Consider the following 13646-nt stretch of genomic DNA (forward strand, 5'->3'; position numbering starts at 1 on the left):
ATCTAAAATCTAAACTAATAAAATGTGTATTGAAAATACAGGATTAGCCATAAATGAGAGTAAAACAAGATATTGTGAATAAGTGAGTAATGGACTAGTTTGGTAAAGTTCAGCACTTTAATTCCTATGATATAAGAATTCACTGCTTGCTATGCAGAAAACTGGTTTATGTTCTTCACGTGAGAAAAATTAAAATAGTAGAAAAGTGACCAATCATGAGAGTGGAGGTGGGGGGGAAGAGTGTGTTGATTCTGCTCATTTAGCATGGTTCAAGGTTCAAAGTGGATGGAGTTCTGGCCAATCCAACATTAGCAATCCGATTGCACAGGTTAGGCTTTACCTGAAAGATATTTAAATCAGCTAATTGATTCCTTGTTCTCCACTTAAACTTCTTAAGAAGGTGTCTTCCAATGTATTTTCCCTACAGAAAGAGAATATGCTAGAGAGGCTGAATTAAACATTCTGATTCACTCGACAGATTAATTTCTCTGTGTAAATGAACAATGACATTTTCATTCATACATATCAGTGGTTTATACCCATCAGTTGCTGTGAAGTTGGCTAATATGAGTCTGTGCACAGAGACAGCTTCCCTCTTAAATTGCAAACAAACTGATCCTGGGAGACTGTTACCCATTCCTTGAACTGTGATGAATCCACCAAGGCAAATGCTACTGGGTTTCTGAGCAGCCAGTCCCTCTTCTCCATGTGACATAACCTTGTTCTGGTGTACTTGTTTCTTGGAAAAGTTTTAATTGCTAATTTTTGTTTTGCTAATTGTCTAATTTACTTTAACCTAGACATTTAATTCTAGAATATTGTGAGATTGTTTAATTTATGGGTCATTAAGTTCTAGATGTTTTTTCCCTTTTTTTCTTGCTTCTTGTTTAAGGACACGAACATATAAAAGAAGATGAAGTAGACATGAATGATTACTAAGTGAAATCTGTATATTTTTTATCTTACTGAAAGATTAGAGAAGTTGACTAATACTATTATATATGTACTTTTAGGGCTATTATTAATTTTCAATTATAGTACTTTTGTATTTGCTCCCAATGTCATTTGCAATTTTTTGATCATCAGAATTGTTAATTAGCATATGTTTTATAGCATCATGGATCCTGATTCCAGAAGTATCAGGAGCTCTTTCAAGAAATTAGATGACCCATCACCACTACCTTCATCCAAACAGACTATTTAAGGTAAATCACCTTTTCCATTTATTAGCTGTGAAACTTCTGGTAATCATTTAAGTTTTCTGTCTTCAGTATGAGTAAGCAAGGCATTTGTAGGACTAAATATAGTACATAAGGTAAAACTATGACAAAAATTTTTTGAAAGTGATTTTTGTATACAAATGATAAATTTATTGCTAATGAGAGACATCAGATTTTGATAACCTTCCTAAACTAAATAAGTGTCATGAGGTGATTATAATTATATGCATAAACCATAATTATTCATTGTATGATGTTGAGTCAACAGCAAATTTTCACATGTTTATGAAACATATTAATATTATGTGTATATTATCAATCAAATCAGTCTTAAATTTTAACTACATCTTCAATTTTTCCAAAATTAAATAAAAACTGTTTACAGGATAAATATGACATGAAAATTTTGCTTTTTATATTCTCATGCTAAAACTTAAAATAATGTTAGTTCTTTAACACATTTCCAGAATGGCATTAACCTCATATTTTTCAAGATTAAATTTTATTAAAGAAACTTACGCCTGTCCTAGTTTAGGATAAGCTTAAATGCTAAAATAAATCTCCCTAAGTTTAATGTTCTAAAAATAATTTAATATAAGCTACTATCCTAGAGAACTACTAATAATTTTATGGTATTCATAAAAAAGAAAATGCACTCTAAGTAAGTACAAAAAATGCCTGGAATTATAGAACTAGTGCAAAATTCTTAACTTCAAATAATTATATTTTACTCTTGTACCTTAATAATACTCCATACAGGCTGAAGTCATTGATTTTCTGAGTTTGCTTGCATAATATTTAGTTCTAAACTTAAATGTTAGACTTCATAAAATACAAGAAAATGGGCATTATAGATGAAACATTTTATTTTTAAAAGATAGTGCTTATAAATTGATAAAATCTCAAGGATAGGAGAAATATTATCACATTTTATTTAACATTTTTCAAAAGTTGAGAATAAAAGCTACAACACAAAGAAAAGTCCCAAAAGAGAAAATCATACAGGTCATAGTAGCAAATAACAAATGAATAAATCTAGAAATTTATAGCAAATAGTTAAGGAAAAAAATCACTTTAAAGTCTGAAAATATATTCTCAGATAAACATTTTGTCAAAAATTGTTTTGCAAAGCTACAAACCACATAATATTTACACAATTACAAACTGTGAAAATCTTTTGTCAAAACTTATGACAAAAGCTAGTAAAGCTGTAATTAAAGCGTTAAATGTCAACTTTATTAAAAAAGAACATTTTAACAAAAAATAAGCATTTGAACTCAGATAATTAAAACATGATGAATCCTAAGAAAAGTATGAGAAAGGAAATATAGTAATAAAGGAAAAAGTAGGAATAATTGAAAAATTAAAATTAAAAATAGCAAAACATTTACATTTTCTGAATAAAAAGTAAACTGTGCATTCCTATATTTATCTGTTTTGTACATGTATTTCTTCTGCCTGGGACTTATTCCTTTACCTTACCACTGAAAACTTTGTACTCCTTTTCTGTGAATCAACTGAATTACCATCTTCATTCTGAGAACTCCGTGATTCTTTGCTCACTATATCTTGCATGTTCCTCATTAGAGGTACTGAAACATTGAATCTTTTGAATAAATGATTTTCTATATGATATCACTACACATTTCAAAGGAAGAATGTAGGCTGTAATATATTAAGCAAGCAGTTGATTTTGTTGAAAAAATTATACGTGTTAGTTTGAATTGGAATTTTAAAAATTGTATTTAGTGACTGGCTATTGCTGATATATAGAAATACTATACCAAATTATTTGCTTTAATATTAACTGGTTTTTGAATTTTATTGGATTTTCTAGTTATACAGTTATATTCAAAAAGACATCTCATTCTGCGTATTCTAATTTCTTCATCTTTATATAAGAACGTCTTGATTATTAAGACAAATCAAAGGAAAAGATTTGGATATAATCAATAATTAAGAGCATGCACACTGGTGTAATTTTGCCCAGATGTGAAACCTGGGTCTGCAACCTACCTACCATGTAACCTTGGGAAAGTTACTTATCTCCTTGTTGCCTCCGTTTCTTCCCAGTAACTATCTTTTAAGGTGTGTTTGAGGTTTAAATGAATTAAAACTAGTTATATGCTTAGAATAGTGTCTGGTATTGTTTAACCTTTAAGGTAAATGTCTAAAAGACATAGGATAAAAAACATTTCAAGTATTTTTAAGAATTTTATGTGTTTATTTAAACTATACTCAACAAATACTGTTTAATTAACATTTCCACCACTTTTATTTGTGCAAACTTTACTTTCTCGCTCACATTCTAGCTGCAGGACATTAGGCAGCTTTACTTAACATGTGTACACTTCAGGATCTTTATCTGTAAAATGTGGATTTTAATAGTACCATCCTTATAGATTTGTGTATAAAAAATAGGATAATGGTAAAGTAAGAAAGATTTTAGAACATTTTAAGCTTTTACCAAATGCTAAGTAATGTTATTGATATAAGTGAGGCATTGAATATATTATAAAGATGTTTCATATTGAAAACACAGATTAACCGTTAATTTGTGTTGGGACAACTGACCATTCATTACAGCTAAATAAAAAAGTTGCTTTCCTATATTACACATTACACAAAAACAATTTTATATGTAAAACAGAAATCATTACAGTACTAGAAAAAATATAGGTGGGCATTAGTATAATTTCATAAAGAAAATTTTCAAAGAAAATTTGAAAATTAGTATAATTTTTCAAAGAAAAAAATGTCTATTTTATCCTAGTGATATAATCAAAACTTATATAACATCAGAGTAGAAATTATGTTATTAGAGAAAACTTGTTGAATTTTCTTGTATACAGACTCTGCAGAAAATTATGGGAAAGAAGCAACATATTCTGTGCTCTCAAGGGCTATGAAATCTGGTCAGATATCCTTGAATAAAATAACTTGTGAAACGTATGAAGCAGAACATAAGATGCATGGTAAATCACACATAATCTGTAATCCAAGTCAAATTATAGCCAACCTTGAGGACAATTATATAAAATGCAACTGTGCAGTTTTTCAGAATGATATCGATCCTTGTCACATTTTTATAGGCTCCAGCTCAGATTTTGTTTTTAATATGGAAAGTTAAAATTCTAGTGTTTTTCCAGAAAAGAAGAAATCATTCATTCTCAATGAATTATATCATATTTCATGGAAAATTTAGCCAAATTTAATCTATGTTGCTTCTTAGTTTTTATTTTTAAGAAACACAGACATTAAAATGCTCTCTCTGGGTTTTCTTTGTGAGTATCTGGAAAATACAAAGTATCATCATAGCCCTATGTGTCACTGTTTTTCTTTTCAATTCTATAAGCAGACACTGTATTTAATTTGGGGAGTATGCTTTGCTTTAGTAAATTGGATGATAAATAGATTTTCTAAAAAGTTAAGCCTGATTTATCCCTCATTAACTTCTCAAATTATTGAAAATCTCAGTAGTGTCATCCGGGAGTATTTTCCCAAGGAATAGCCAAATTTTATAAGCATTACACTGTCTATTCATTCTGACAAAACCAATATTTCTATTTAGGCAACACAGTTTGGATTTTATCTATTTATTTTCAGTCTAATTAATTTGAGAATCTAGAGTTTCACCCGGAGACACAAAGGGGGCTCCACGGTGCTCATTTGAGAGATTGCAATATTCTGATGCTTCCAAAAATCAGTTCAATTGGCTCTATAATCATTCCTTCTGGTCTTGCTGTTGAAGGTGTAGTTTAGTGGTTTCTCTGATTGCCATACAGAGCTTTATGTTCCTAGAGGACAGGAAGATATAAAACTTACTTCTTTTCAAGCATAGTCACCGTGTTCTAGCCACACTTGCCTTCCCCTTGCTCTAAATCATCAACCTCATGCTGGACATGATATCTTTGCACCTGCTGGGTTTTGGTTTTGTTTTGTTTTTCTTTTTGTCTGAAAAATTTTACCCAGAATCTTCCTGTATCTGAGTCTTCTGTATTGTTCATGTGTTAGAATATTTATTTTACTTACTCTAGTTAGCTTTCCCAGATTATTCCATCTACAACAGCAGAAACCACACCCCTTCCAACACACACACACACACACACACACACACACACACACACACACACACACAAACACATACCCGACCAGTCACTACCACAGAACCGCATTTCCTTTTCTTTATTATTCTGTGTCATGATTGTGTTTGGTTATTTATTTGTCTTATATGTCTCCCCTACTATAATATAAGATCCATGAGAGCAGGGACAGAGGTTCTTTCTTGTACCTCCAGCTTGGAGGACAGGGTCTAATCTACTGAGTGGCCCTCGAGGGTAAGATAATAGAAAGAAATAAGAGAGGAAAGAAGGAAGGGAGAGCAAAGGAGCGAGAATGGAAGATAAGACAGAAGACAAATAGCAGTCCAAGTTATAGGCATGTGAGAGGAGCCACTTGGCCTCTCAAATTCCATTATTACTCAATCAACTCTCATAGTATAAACACCCACTTGAGATTTAAATTCAAGGGTGCTTCACTTGGGAAAGACTACTGTGCTGTGAAAAGTCAAGATCAACATGTCAGTGCTGCTATTTTCTTTTATCTAGAGTTCACATCATGCTTATAATTTTATGTTTTAGTTTCCCTCAGTCTATTCAAAAACTACTTGAGACTATACCAATGTTTTCTCAGTCCTCTTTCTTATCAATTTCTTTCTCTTTTTTAAACTCTATTTCCTTTCCCTATGATGGATGACCCTGAATGCCATAAGATTCAATGCAGCAAACTCTAGTAAATATTTTTCGACAATTTGGAATAAAACAATTAATTTCCTAAATAAATTTTAATATATTTACTCATATTTTGGAATTTTGGAACCAGAGTTTCTTTACGTAAACTTTACACACATTTTTAATAATTTAAGCTAGAAACCTTTCACAGTATTTTCACCATGCTTCAGTCTACTTTTGACCAGGTTGCCCTGTTCCTCATGAGTCCTTAGAATTGGTTATAATTGCATAGATTGAATTCAGGGTTACTGATATCCGTAATAGGGGAAAAAATGTAAGTGACGTATATACCTAATAGTAGTGCTAATACTGATGTAAGTATTAAATAAAGTATAGTGCATCTTTTAAATGAACTATTTTTCAAAAATTATACATGATAATTGAAAAGAATATATACAATATAAAATTATATCACAGTGAAAATGTAAGACAAAAATTAGATCCACATTATTAAAAAATTATATAAAATGAAATGTGATTCAATGGGCGAGAACTAGAACAATCAGGAAAAAAAAGGAAAGAAGTTTTGGAGTAAAGAAAATACAAAACCATTGCTTTCTTTAATTTTAATTTTCCCATAATTTATAGTTAGTAATGTAGGAAGAGGAGGAGGAAGATGGGGAGGATATAATTATATTGCCAAAAAGAAAGTAAAGGCACATTAAAATAATTTTGTTACATATGTATCCCTTTTCATTCATGAACAAATCAGTGAACATCTACGGTCCCAGGTGTTGCAAAGACAATTTGTTAGGTGTGAACAAGATTTCTGATCTTCAGGAACCTATAATCTGTGGAGGGGTTTAAAACATATGCACGAATTAATCCATTACCAGGCAGCATACAGTAGTTACTATATCTGAATTGCAAAACAGAATTGTTTTGAGAATCTAAGGTGAGTGACAGAAGGCTTCAGACTAGAGGAAGAAAGAAATATTTTTGTTTTTTATTTTCTTTCAGAGTTGAACCTTCAAATTGGTTCATTAGCAATGAAAATACTCTCACCATGTAATGAGAACTTTCCAACTGAGTAAGGGACAATTTTATCCTGATTTCAGTAACTTTTCATTGATAGTTTGCCATAAGCAATTGATTAGATTTAAAACCTTTTTTTTTTTTTCCCTATCAGAGGGCATATTTGTAGTCTGTATATAAAACTCTTTTCTGTCAAGAATATATACAAATTTTGGCTACACTAATAAGTTGTAGCAGCTTTTCTTGAAGTTTACACTGTGGAATGTGGTCCCATGTGGTACCCCAGGAAACAATTTTGGGAAACACTATGTATATATACCCCTCTCCTGCCAGAGATTCATCATGACCTTTGCAAATTAAATGTCCTGAGATCTGCTTAATAATATCAGTTAAACTGAACTTTAACCAGTACCCTCAATCTTATTTCACCACAAAATCCTTTGGATTAATAGGTATCATGTGTTAATGTCCCAAGTCTCATGTTTGAGCAGCAATATAGTGTAGCTGTTAAAATCAGAGGTACTGGCTAGAGATTGTGATCTTAGAAGAGTTGTTCCACAGAATGAGGATGATAATAGGATGGTAAATAGATTTTCTTTTTGAGTGTGAGCGAGGAATAATCAAGATTATAAACTTTGATCAAGGCCTGATACTTGGTAAGTGATATAAAAGTGTTATCACTATTAGAGCAGCCTTCTCTGTATCCATAGTGCTGATATTCCATCATGGCTGCACCAACTTACATTCTCAACAACAGAGTAGGAGGGTTCCCTTTTCTCCACAACCTCTCCAGCATTTATTTGTAGACTTTTTAATGATGGCCATTCTGACTAGTGTGAGATGGTACCTCATTGTAGTTTTAATTTGCATTTCTCTAATAATTAGTGATGTTGAGCATCTTTTAATGTGCCTACTGGCCATCTGTATGTCTTCTTTGGAGGAGAGGAGGGAGAGGGATGGACTGGGAGTCTGGGGTTGGTAGATGCAAACTATTACATTAAGAATGGATAAACAACAAGGTCCTACTGTATAGCACAGGGAACAATATCCAGTCTCCTGGGATAAACCTTAATGGAAAAGAATATTAAAAAGAATGTATATATATATGTGTATAACTGAGTCACTTTGCTGTAGAGCAGAAATTAGCACAACATTGTAAATCAACTATACTTCAATTAAAAAAAATGGATTTCTGCCATTTCCTCTCGTGGACATACCTCTGGTAGTCTAGTGGCTTTGGGACTTGGAACTTTGCCTTTCCCTTGCCATTTTTTCCCTGAAGGACTGTAAGATCTTAATGCAGTATTTCTAATCATGGACCTCCTGTTTTATGTACTTCACCTATGTGCTGTTAGATCCTTAATTTAACATTCAATAGGATAATGTATGTCCCTGATCATTATCATTTATTCTGCCCTGTCACTGGCTTGTCATGACACGCTCGCAGTGGTGAGAGTAGTTCACCAAGTAAAAGATTCCTCCATACCACAGACGTAGTCTTGAAGCATGAGTGTGTTGGAAAATATGCCCAGGGAAATCTGATACAGCTCGTAATGTAATCTTTGAGAACCCCTATTGTATAGACTGAGTCTAACAAATACTATGTGATTATTAAACATAAATTGGTGGTTAAATACATATCGTAGACATTTTGGGAAAATTTGTATAGTATGTAGTGCCTTGATTTTTTATCTGTCTCAGTTAATGTGACCTGATGTAATATAGTTTTTGCCTTTTTAGAGGTCAGGAATGGGCAGATTGGGATATAGCCTTCAAAAGTTCATGTAATTGGTCTAAATATTATTCCCAATTTTATGCCCAGAGCACTTTGTAATATCTCACTGGACTTCAGTTTAATCATCTGTAAAATAGGGATAGTGATACTTTATCCTATATCATAGAGTTACTATAAAGATCATATGGGGGGATAAGAATACAAAGTAACCTGAAAATGTTCTACATATGTAAAGTGGAATTCCTTTACTATAATCATTATCATTTTTGCTAAAAATAGTAGCATTTAAGTTTTAAAGTTTGCTGTTTGAGTAATATCTCTGCTGACACAAACCAAGTGAACTAAAAAGGCCAAGAGACCAGGAGTCGCCTCTCTTTCAAGTTATTTATTAATAGTCATTAAATTGATAATGGTCCAAATAATTTGATAAAAATATTTAGTGATGCTTTATCTATGACCATAGAACAAATAACCAAGCTATCCAAATTTATTTTCACTATCTTATCTAGACTATTGCCACCAAATCACTTGTGTGATGCACATATCAATCATTACTCCGGCCACTCTTACAAATACGGCTGGAACTCAATGATTTAGGCTCTCTGTTCATTTCCAAGATGACATTAATGTTTTGACAGAGTTTTGTCCCTTGGGTTAGTTTTTCCAATACAGCAGAGAGTTGCCAAAACAACTCTTGGAAGAACAAACAGTATTTCTGTGATTTTTCAGTCGGCTAACTCCTGACAGTCTCTTAGAAGCATGAAGAAAGTCAACTTTTGGAGATCTGCAGTATAAACTGAAGCATATCATTTCCCCAAGAGATAAGAAACCTTACACGGCTGAAATGGAATCAAGTCACTGGCAATATCAGCAAGAAGCACACTGTAACTTTTTTGTTGTAATTTTGCATGACACCCTCTAAGGACATTCAGTGTATATCATATTTCAAGACTAAAAATAATTTGTTAACCTTTAATCAAAAAAGTCGAATAGTTTTTCGTCTACCCAGTGCCTTATTCCACCCAAAAGAAAAAGTCATTGCTTGCAGCTTTGTTTGAAAATCAAATTACTTATTCTGAAATAATATTGAAATTTATAGCATAATAAGAGTAGTCCCTGTAGAATTATTCTTATCATAATACAGACAAAGCAAAGTTATTGGTGACACAGTGGAAATAAGTAATTCACTAGCAAGTTACAGTATCTTTTTCCTAATTTAGTTGTTGATCTTCTATCTGAAAGAGATGATACATATTGTTAGGCAAAAGTCATCCTCAAAAGTCATCATAAAAAAGTTCATTATCATGAAAATGTTGATACTAAGAGCAAGTGTAAACAGAGTTAAAGTTTACAAGTCACTAACAGTGTAGCTAGTACATGATAACTTACTTTTTTAGTGCAATAGCTACCAGTTTATGGTAATTTGTCTTTTTAAAAAAATATGTATATAATCTGCATGGTTTTTTATTTGATTAATACCATAAATGTTATTTTATGTTAAAAAATACACCCCAAAACATCATTAAATTGTTATATAGTGTGCCCTCATTTTAAAAAAATTTTTATTGAAATATAGTTGATTTACAATATTGTGTTAATTTCAGGTGTATAGCAAAGTGATTTAGTTGCATATATGTATGTATATATATATTCTTTTTAAGATTCTTTTCCATTATAGGTTATTACAAGATATTGAGTATAATTCCCTGTGCTATACAGTAGGTTCCTGTTGGTAATATATTTTATATATAGTAGTGTATATATTTTATTTTTTAATTTTATTTATTTATTTATTTTAACATCTTTATTGGAGTATAATTGTTTTACAATGGTGTGTTAGTTTCTGCTTTATAACAAAGTGAATCAGCTATACATATGCATATATCCCCATATCTCCTCCCTCTTGTGTATCCCTCCCGCCCTCCCTATCCCACCCTGTTAGGTGGACACAAAGCACTGAGCTGATCTCCCTGTGCTATGCAGCTGCTTCCCACTAGCTATCTATTATACATTTGGTAGTATATATAAGTCCATGCCACTCTCTCACTTCGTCCCAGCTTACCCTTCCCCCTCCCCGTGTCCTCAAGTCCATTCTCTACGTCTGCATCTTTATTCCTGTCCTGCCCCTAGGTTCTTCAGAACCTTTTTTTTTTTTTAGATTCCATATATATGTGTTAGCACATGGTATTTGTTTTTCTCTTTCTGACTTATTTCACTTGTATGACAGACTCTAGGTCCATCCACCTCACTACAAATAACTCAATTTCGTTTCTTTTTATGGCCGAGTAATATTCCATTGTATATATGTGCCACATCTTCTTTATCCATTCATCTGTCAATGGACACTTAGATTGTTTCCATGTCGTGGCTATTGTAAATAGAGCTGCAATGGACATTGTGGTACATGACTCTTTTTGAATTATGGTTTTCTCAGGGTATATGCCCAGTAGTGGGATTGCTGGGTTGTATGGTAGTTCTATTTTTAGTTTTTTAAGGAACCTCCATACTGTTCTCCATAGTGGCTGTATCAATGTACATTCTCACCAACAGTGCAAGAGGGTTCCCTTTTCTCCACACCTTCTCCAGCATTTATTGTTTGTAAATTTTTTGATGATGGCCTTTCTGACTGATGTGAGGTGATACCTCATTGTAGTTTTGATTTGCATTTCTCTAATGATTAGTGATGTTGAGCATTCTTTCATGTGTTTGTTGGCAATCTGTATATCTTCTTTGGAGAAATGGCTGTTTAGGTCTTCTGCCCATTTTTGGATTGGGTTGTTTGTTTTTTTGATATTGAGTTGTATGAGCTGCTTGTAAATTTTGGAGGTTAATCCTTTGTCAGTTGCTTCATTTGCAAATTTTTTCTCCCATTCTGAAGGTTGTCTTTTCATCTTATTTATGGTTTCCTTTCCTGTGCAAAAGATTTTAAGTTTCATTAGGTCCCATTTGTTTATTTTTGTTTTTATTTCCATTTGTCTAGGAGGTGGGTCAAAAAGGATCTTGCTGTGATTTATGTCATAGAGTGTTCTGCCTATGTTTTCCTCTAAGAGTTTTAGAGTGTCTGGCCTTACATTTAGGTCTTTAATCCATTTTGAGTTTATTTTTGTGTATGGTGTTAGGGAGTGTTCTAATTTCATTCTCATACATGTAGCTGTCCAGTTTTCCCAGCACCACTTATTATATGTGTATATATTTTAAACCCAAACTCCTAATTTATTCCCCCCTTTCCCCTTTGGTAACCATAGGTTTGTTTTCTATGTCTGTGAGTCTGTTTCCGTTTTGTAAATAACATTTACAAAACGGGAATAGTCTGGCGTTTTTAAATAAAGAAAACATAGGGCAAGACAATACTTGATTGCAGCACCAAAACTGAATTTCAAAGCACACCTGACTTCCCAATTATTCTATATTATGAGTATATACTATTTTTTTATACTATTTTTATAACAAGATAAATACAATAAATATTATAATTAAAAACCATGTCTCTTTATAAATAAACTTCATTATTTTAATACTCTGAGGATTTTCTTCTAGTCATAGTTTAGTCAGTGAATACTTTGCATCTCAATAAATATGTATTCCTCTTGGTCAGAAATCCCATAAATTAATGTACAACTGTCAAAGGGAAACATTTGTCTATTCCAACAATGTATCCTTAGGGAAGAGCTGACTCATATTTATACCTTGCCTTTAAATATAGTTGTCCTTATATATAGTATGGAAGATATATCCATACAGGGAGCAATATGCATTCTGGTTAGCATAAGCAGAAAGGGGATTAATTCAAGGTTCTAAATGGATTATAGAATTACTGGGAGGACTGAAGTAATAGACTCTAGGCTGAGCTTCCTAAATGGACTAACAAAGCCATGCCACACGACCAGCCACTAAAGAAACTGCTGCCCTATTGAATTAAGATACCCCCATCACAGCTGCTGAGTGCAAAATATAGACCCCTATTGTGAGCAGGAAATCATTACTAGCCAAATTGGGAATCATACCTAAGGAAGGAGGCATACACTATGAATGATGCTTTGTTTGGCAACATCCTTTCTGCGAAAAAATATCTCTGCACAACCAAAATTATGTATTTGATTCTGCCATTTTGCAAGAGCACCATATTCTGACACGTAGCAGTATCAGTAAGAATAACACCACAATATTTTTGCAGTTGTAACTTTGTGTGACAATCTCTAAGGACATTCATATTGCATCATATTTTAAAATTCAGTAGTTCATTAATCTTCAATCAAGAAAGCTGGAATGGTCTCTCTACCCAGTGTCTTTTTCCATTAAAAAGAAAAATGCTTTGCTTGAAAGTTTGTTTTATTTGGAAATCAAATTACTCATTCTAACATAATATCTAAATCGATAGCATATTAAAAGTATTCTAGATGTAAAAAAATGTTCTTCCTTAATATTAGTCACAAGTCACATCCCTATGATAACAATTTTTGTGTGTTAGTTAGATTCCTTGTGGTTGCATGGAATAAGTATAATCTTTCTTCCACAAAGCAGCTTTCCTAATATTTGAAAATATCTCCTATGTTTTCTGTAATATTTCTATCAAGTCTAACTGTTTTACTTCTTTCTTCTACATAAAATAATTTTTAGATTTTCTTCATTTCTAATCACCTTTTTCCAAGCTTGCTCTAATTTTTAATAGTTGTCTTAAAAAGGAGCCGTTTGGTATGGAATACAATTATTAGAAGAAGTAAGAAAAATACAGGGGGGGCATTACATTTTTTTCATTCTAATCCTCTATGCTTCTAAACGAAATGCCCATAATCATCCTGGCACTACTTGTATAATCTCATGAATGTCTTTATATCCATTCTTAAAGTATTTTTCCTTTTATTTTAAACTAAAACAAAATAATTTGTGAAGTTTTCTTAAATGCTTCCACCACTTCTATCCTATCTT

General features: G+C 32.3%; 1 long non-coding RNA gene across 1 annotated transcript in view; it reads left to right on the forward strand.

Moving 5' to 3' along the window:
- Nucleotides 1-1132: 1132 nt before the first annotated feature.
- The window catches only part of LOC118883017, a 60931-nt gene continuing 48417 nt past the window's right edge, over nucleotides 1133-13646 (forward strand). The window contains exon 1 of the long non-coding RNA XR_005016910.1: nucleotides 1133-1205. This is a non-coding gene — a long non-coding RNA (uncharacterized LOC118883017). The remainder of the gene's footprint in view (nucleotides 1206-13646) is intronic.

This window comes from Balaenoptera musculus, chromosome 16, assembly GCF_009873245.2.
Source record: "Balaenoptera musculus isolate JJ_BM4_2016_0621 chromosome 16, mBalMus1.pri.v3, whole genome shotgun sequence".
Classification (NCBI taxonomy): Eukaryota; Metazoa; Chordata; class Mammalia; order Artiodactyla; family Balaenopteridae; genus Balaenoptera; species Balaenoptera musculus.